The sequence below is a fragment of the Oreochromis aureus genome, linkage group 3, assembly GCF_013358895.1.
Source record: "Oreochromis aureus strain Israel breed Guangdong linkage group 3, ZZ_aureus, whole genome shotgun sequence".
NCBI lineage: Eukaryota > Metazoa > Chordata > Actinopteri > Cichliformes > Cichlidae > Oreochromis > Oreochromis aureus.
In genome coordinates this window covers 52563366-52571668 of record NC_052944.1, presented here as the reverse complement: position 1 = coordinate 52571668, position 8303 = coordinate 52563366, and positions in this window count along the sequence as shown.

Sequence of the window (8303 nt, the reverse complement as noted above, 5' to 3'; positions counted from 1 at the left end):
AGTAAAACAGGAAACATAACACGGACTGAACTTAAAGGCAGACTCACAGGCAGGCACTGCAACAGAGGGAACAGAGACGTGGGACCAGGGCAGACACAGACACTGACTGGACACGGGGATATAGCAGACAGGGGACACAGCAGCTATGGATTACAGACAGAAAACCAGAACACACAGCTCCGACAAAGAAACCAAAAAACTAGAAATGATAAGTAATATAATAAACTCAAAACTCTGGGTCAACGACCCAGGCATCCTAACAATCTGTGATACAAAGATTTCACAGATAACTTAAATTCACCTGAGCAAGAGTAAAATTAAGGAAGAAAACCTTTTCAGTTTACTGATGAGATGTGTTTTGTTTAAATAACTTGACCAAAGAGTTCCCCGTGGATACTCAGTTACCTTTAAATGTGAATGTATTATTTTTATGTGACTCTGATTTTCCCCCAGTGAAGAAGTCCTAGCAGAAGAAGCAGAGCTACCAGTAAAAGCAGTCTTCAGGATGAGGTAAATTAGAGTCGAGTGGTTTGTGAAGGCAACACTGTCTTTGTGCAGTACTGTGAGAATAAGAGAATATATTTGCTGTAACACTGTGATAATACTTGCATTAATACATTCTTCAGGGTCTGCCATGACATCACAATGACAAATGTTACCTGTGACAGCCAACCACCTCTCTGGTGATTCACCAACATCAGGGTTGATGCACGTGTACTATCCTGCATCAGAAGTGGAAACATTATAGGTCACCATTTTTCCTGTTGTTCTGTTCCCTATGAGGAGTCCATCTTTACAGGGAGTGCAGAATTATTAGGCAAGTTGTATTTTTGAGGAATAATTTTATTATTGAACAACAACCATGTTCTCAATGAACCCAAAAAACTCATTAATATCAAAGCTGAATGTTTTTGGAAGTAGTTTTAGCTATTTTAGGGGGATATCTGTGTGTGCAGGTGACTATTACTGTGCATAATTATTAGGCAACTTAACAAAAAACAAATATATACCCATTTCAATTATTCATTTTTACCAGTGAAACCAATATAACATCTCCACATTCACAAATATACATTTCTGACATTCAAAAACAAAACAAAAACAAATCAGCGACCAATATAGCCACCTTTCTTTGCAAGGACACTCAAAAGCCTGCCATCCATGGATTCTGTCAGTGTTTTGATCTGTTCACCATCAACATTGCGTGCAGCAGCAACCACAGCCTCCCAGACACTGTTCAGAGAGGTGTACTGTTTTCCCTCCTTGTAAATCTCACATTTGATGATGGACCACAGGTTCTCAATGGGGTTCAGATCAGGTGAACAAGGAGGCCATGTCATTAGTTTTTCTTCTTTATACCCTTTCTTGCCAGCCACGCTGTGGAGTACTTGGACGCTGCAGTGATGGCGCATTGTCCTGCATGAAAATCATGTTTTTCTTGAAGGATGCAGACTTCTTCCTGTACCACTGCTTGAAGAAGGTATCTTCCAGAAACTGGCAGTAGGACTGGGAGTTGAGCTTGACTCCATCCTCAACCTGAAAAGGCCCCACAAGCTCATCTTTGATGATACCAGCCCAAACCAGTACTCCACCTCCACCTTGCTGGCGTCTGAGTCGGACTGGAGCTCTCTGCCCTTTACCAATCCAGCCACGGGCCCATCCATCTGGCCCATCAAGACTCACTCTCATTTCATCAGTCCATAAAACCTTAGAAAAATCAGTCTTGAGATATTTCTTGGCCCAGTCTTGACAATTCAGCTTGTGTGTCTTGTTCAGTGGTGGTCGTCTTTCAGCCTTTCTTACCTCGGCCATGTCTCTGAGTATTGCACACCTTGTGCTTTTGGGCACTCCAGTGATGTTGCAGCTCTGAAATATGGCCAAACTGGTGGCAAGTGGCATCTTGGCAGCTGCACGCTTGACTTTTCTCAGTTCATGGGCAGTTATTTTGCGCCTTGGTTTTTCCACACGCTTCTTGCGACCCTGTTGACTATTTTGAATGAAACGCTTGATTGTTCGATGATCACGCTCAGAAGCTTTGCAATTTTAAGACTGCTGCATCCCTCTGCAAGATATCTCACTATTTTTGACTTTTCTGAGCCTGTCAAGTCCTTCTTTTGACCCATTTTGCCAAAGGAAAGGAAGTTGCCTAATAATTATGCACACCTGATATAGGGTGTTGATGTCATTAGACCACACCCCTTCTCATTACAGAGATGCACATCACCTAATATGCTTAATTGGTAGTAGGCTTTCGAGCCTATACAGCTTGGAGTAAGACAACATGCATGAAGAGGATGATGTGGACAAAATACTCATTTGCCTAATAATTCTGCACTCCCTGTATAGAACTCAGAATGGAGGTGGGAGGGCGTGTTCTTGTTCCTGCAGCTCAGTCACGCACTGACCCTCCATTACAGCAAAGACAGGACTCTCCAGGACCACAGAGCCAATTGATTAAAAAAAAGGTTTAAATTCCATTCATGCTCCTTTAAAAAAATTAATGCAAAGATATCTTACAGAGGTTTGAAATTACCAGTGACAGTGATGTTGACAGTGTTGCTTCTCTCTCCACTTTTAGTCTCACACCAGTATTTTCCACTGTCTGCTGGATAGGCTCTATGAATGGTACAATATATCAATATTCCTGATCCCTCTGAACTGAGTGGAACCATTATGACCGTCACAGTGAAAAGAAACAGACTCGTACTGAAACAGCTGCAGTCAGTCTGGAACACTGTGAAAACCTGCATCTGAGACAGAAAAACTGAGAAAGTTACAAATCTGAACATTTCATGACAAAAACAACAGCTTTCTGTCACAGACATCAATAAATTGGAACAATTGGTACAAAAGAACAGGTTTATGCATTGTGTCGAAATATTTATTGTACATTAAAATTTGGATATTATCCAAAGTAAATTCATATGAGAAAAAAGGTATAAAATTTTATGGAAAAATGATTGCTAACTACTGCTGTTCTGGAATCATGCATTCAACAGAGTGAAAACAGCCATGGCTGCATAGACAAAGGCAAAGAAACTCAATATTAGACTAAACTGCACTTTAAACTGGAGAAAGTAAAACTTCAGCAGAGGAAATTGGGACACTTGTGTTTCTGGTACTCACACAGTCTAATGCAGAGAGCTCTAACCTCCATGTTGACTTGCTGCTGAATGACAGTTTTTCCTGCTAGACTCACAATGATCCATTTAACTGTATGCTTGTTTTTGAGCATCAACCATTGAACACAAGCCATAATTCTATATCTGTTGTCACAACAGATACAGCGCCGATTAAGTCGAATCATGTCATAGCTTGTAGCTAGTGTTATTGTTCCTAAGATCTCTCCTGCTCTTTTAACTGGATTAAAAATGATCTGTTAACTATGCAGAACAGACTTGTGACAACATCAACACTCACATTGTCATGTAACTGATCAGCAGCAGGAGCTTTACTTTGCTATGGTAAAAATAAGAATTAAGGGACATGTTTTGACTCATGTAATAAGAAAGGAAATAAGAAAAAAAATCACTAATTTTTTTTTTTGACTGCCCCTGTGCCAATGTAACAATCAGCATTATTGTCTGAAGGCCAAGAAAAATGTCTAACAGATTTATTTTCCCAAGTGGATGATCTTGGCTTTGCCATACTAGTCCACTTGATTCTCTTTATTATTATTATTTTTTTGTACTATAAAAATAAAAGTTATTATTGGACCAGTCAGGATCGGGGAATAGGAAAGAGAAAGACGAAGACAGGAAGAAGTTGGGAAGAAGCTCATGAAAAAGAGAGATGAACAGAGACAGACAACAAAAGGCGAGGGTGGCAAGAACAGAACTGACAAAACCGAAACTGGGAAAACTAAAAATAAAGCAAACCTGAAACTTTGAGACACAAACAGAGATGCAGGGAGACATAGAGAGATGCAGGGGAACCACACAGATGAACCAGCAACGCACCCCTGAAAACACAGGGCTTAAATACACACAGGGCAATTAGGGAATGGGAGACAGGAGGGAGACACAGCTGGGATTAATTAGACATAACGAAACAGGGGGAAGCAAAACTAGAAACACTGACAAGAGACACGGACCTTCAAAATAAAACAGGAAACACATCTCTTTGACGATCTCTCAGACCCTCCAGCGGAGACAGAGGGCTGAAGCGATCCCTCGGACCCTCTAGCGGGGACAGGCACAAAACCAGCAGGCACGAGGTCCTGTGGCTGACATGAAGGAGAATCAGCAGGCGCGGAGTCCTCTGGCAGACACGAAGTAGGCTGGAGCTGCGCAGGGCACTGGCTCTGCCCAGGCAGCGATAACACAGTGCAGTTCTTAATAGGCTTCTTAGCCTCCAGGGGTCCAGAATCAGCTGAGGTCTGAGACCTAGCCTCTGGGGAGACCCTGAAGAGAGTTACTGTCTCAAATGTAGCCAGTTCATGAGAAACACCAAAGGTCAACGTGAAATTTTCTCCCTGCATGAAATGACTTGGTGAGAATGGTATCAAAATGGGTGGCTGAGCTAGCTGGGACACTGGAGACTGGGCTAGTGACTGCTGAGCTGCAGGTGACACCGGAGACTGGGCTAGTGGCTGCTGAGCTGCAGGTGACACCGGAGACTGGGCTAGTGGCTGCTGAGCTGCAGGTGGAGCAGGAGACTGAACTGAGAGCAGCAGAGCAGCTGGCTGAACTGAAGGCTGGAGTGGTGGTTGTAATGAGCTGGTGGAGGAGTTGATGACTGAGCTTTTGGCTCTGTGAGAGCAGTCTGAGGTCTTATTGACAGCAGTTATAGGTGAGACAGGAAAAACACCATCATCTTCACTTGCTGGAGATGAAATAGCTGGAGATGTTTAATGCTCAGTCAACAATAACTTTAATCCATACAATTCTCTTTATTCCATACAACAATTTTAGCATTACAAAATGTCCGGACGGGAGATGAGCAAGGGAGGTTGTCCTGCAAAATCTCGAAGCCCTCCTCAAGGTCTCCTCCAAAGTAGTCTTATGCCTTTATTTTCAGGGCCGTGTCCACTTATTACTACATTATATGGTTATATGGCATTTTAGTTAATATAAAGCATAGAATTAAGGCACTTCAAATAATTCCATCTTAACAAGCCCCTGAATGAACAGTCACAAAGTGTCCTTTTTACTCACCACAGCCGGCTGCTTTGACATCCTGAGGTCTGGCTGTGGGGTGATGCGTCAGTGGCGCGGCTGCTGCTCCGTTAACAAGTTAACGTGGATGATCCTTTACATGGGGATGTACGGCAATAACACGTTATTCGAGATAAAGGGTGATCCACGTTAACTCGTTAACAGAGATATGCCGCATTAACGCGGTTTTGGCATTAACGTTCTTTTTAAAAAATGGCCTGTATTTGTATAGCACTTTTAGCTTTTAATGCAATTAATGCTGACAGCCCTACTTTAAACAAAACAAATATTATTGTTATTATTATTAGTAGTAGTATTTAAAATGGAATAAACTAGAAATGTCCATTAACTGTAAAAACAGCTTGCTTATGTTGCTGTTGCAGGAATCACCTGGCTTGAGTGTGACAGGGTGTTCCTTGTGAAGAGCGTATGTGACGTGTGTGAGCATACACGAAACCGGACGGATGGCAGAGCTAGAGGGGAAAAAAGGCTTAGGTGGGGGAGTTGGAAAAAGATGGCGACTGGGGGAGTAGCGTTTCGGTTGGCAAAGCCAATACATGGTGTGTTTACAGTGCAGTACTGCCATTAAAGCCTCATCTCGGCTGTCAGCGAGGGAAGGTTTAACACTGGTGACCACGAAGGGACCCTCTCACGTTGTTAAAGGAGTGGTGAGCATTGAGGGAAAAAAAGAGTTTAAAGTGGCTAAAGATAAAGCCAAGTGACTGTAGTTACCGGTGTATTGTCCCATAGCCAAACTCACCCATGATGGCTGCTGCTCCTATTCTCGTAAAAACTATGGACTTGAGACCGATTATTCCAATCCGTTCATGCTGCTGACCCATGTCTCAGAGAGTGCCGAGTGCGTGCAGCAAGCTAACAAAGACAGGGCTGTGGCTAAATGCGAACACAATAACCCCTTTCTGTGTGCCGAAAGTTGTACTAACACATAAGCTAATGGAAAGGACCTGCCCAGTAGGCCTGCTCAGCTGAAGTTTTCTTGCACGAATCCCTTCATCGAATGTCAAGGCTATGTCCGTAAGGGGAACACAGACAGCAACGTGCACTATTATTCAGCTCCCACTCCCCAAATAAAAGTTCACTATCCAGACTCAAACCCATATTCTTCCGCTCACAGGGGAAGTTTTATACACAGCACACCAGCTCTGTGTGATGCAATGATATGTATGCCCAAGCAACATACACCTTTCAGTAGCTATAATGAGGCCATAATCTATGGGCGAACCCCCGCACAGTGCCAGCCCCGACAAACCAGCCAAACCCCACTGTGTGCCCCGTAAGCCCCCATCGGACAGGGAAGAGGACAGTGATCCTAGAGAAAGTGTCCCCACTCTACGTCCGGGCCAGTACGACAGCACCACACCGGGAAGGAATTTCTGCACAGGTTTGAGAGCTGCGCTGAAGCCAACTACTGATAAGAAAAGATGATGACAATTCAGCTCAAGCTCTGCCTAGTTGGAGCAGCAGGGGCCATTGTCCACAGAAATCCTAACTCATCCAAATGGGGTTACCACCATCTGGTGGACGAGCTGGAAACTGCAAACTGCCCTTCTGACCATGCATCTGCTGTTGCTGTAGAACTGAGGCAGAGAGTGCGTAAACTTGGTGAGGCCCTGCAGGTTTTCAGAGATGACATTTATGGCGAAGTGGCAGTTGCGTACGGTGACAGAGCAGAGACTGAACAAGACTCTATAGCTGTTGAAGTTTTCACTAATGGTCTGGGCAATGTGGAAATAGTGCAGAAGTTGTTAGAGAAGCGCCGGCCACACTTGCCTGTGCACACGACATAGCCCACTCCCATGAAACCACCAAAAGGGCTGTATCCTATTTTGCTAGTGCCATCCAGCCAGGGGCCCGCCACTCAGCTGAACGCTGGCCCAGAGCTGCTGTGGTTAGGGAAAAAGACATAAATGAGACTGTTACCAGGAATACACCTGCAGCTAGTTCCTCATCAAAGCGGTTTGCCACAGAAATCGGTAACCCCATGTGCCTCTACGAGGTGGAGATGTGTGCTGTTTTGGGTAGTGGGGCCTGGAGGAGCGTGCTGCCGCTGCCCTGCAATAACTCCATCCACCCAGACATGAGACCACCACTACAAACCTCAGTTGTTGAAACGTTGCTTGGTGTTGGGCCTGGGGACATGCCAGTGCTGGGTGAAGCCCAGATACCTGTCAACATCAACAACCGACAGGTGGACGTAGATTTCCTGGTGGCAGATATAGCTGGAAATGAGGTGCTGCTTGGCCATCCCTTCCTCACTCAAGCTGAGGCACGTCTTGATTTCGGCAGACGCCGCATCATCCTGTTCGGCAGAAGGTGCCCTACTACCAAACTGAAGCCAGGCAAAAGTCACATGCAATGAGAATAGCCAGAACCGTGGTGGTGGAACCAGGGCAAGAGTATATGGTGAGAGGCAATGTGCACCCAGGTGCAACGGCTTGAGGTGACATGATGCTTTGCCCCACCAAAGGCTTTGTGGAGAAGCACAAAGTACTCATTGTCAGAGTCCTGGTCAATGCCCAGCCTTCTAAAGTTGTCTCACTTCGCCTCTTTTACTCCGGCAATAAATCTGTAACGATTGAGGAAGACTCTATTGCCGGGCTCCTCCAGCCAGCTGAAGCCGTCGAACCCTCCACTCTCCGCCCAGCTGCAGACTCACCAACCGGCCCTCCTGTGGTCCCTCTGCACTTGCAGGAGTTCTATGCAGAGAGCACCACCGATCTTAATGACTATGAACAGTTCCAACTTAAACGCTTGCTTTGCATTTATGGGCATTTGTTTTCCACATGGTCTGCTGACCTGGGCCGAACCAGCCTCGTACAGCATGACATCATAACCCGCCCTGTTGCCCCGGTCAAACAACACCCACGAAGAATGGCGGGTGAAAATCAACAACACGTTGACCAGCAGATTTACAACTGCTTACAGAGCGGTCTCGCCCAACACGGCAGTAGCAGCTGGGCCTCTCCCATCGTTATGGTGCGTAAGAAGGATGGGACATACCGTCTCTGCGTTGACTACAGGGCTCTCAATGACCACACCATAACGGATGCCTACTCGCTACCCCACATCCAGGACACGCTGGACACGCTCTCAACCACCAGGTGGTTCAACACATTAGACCTCGCG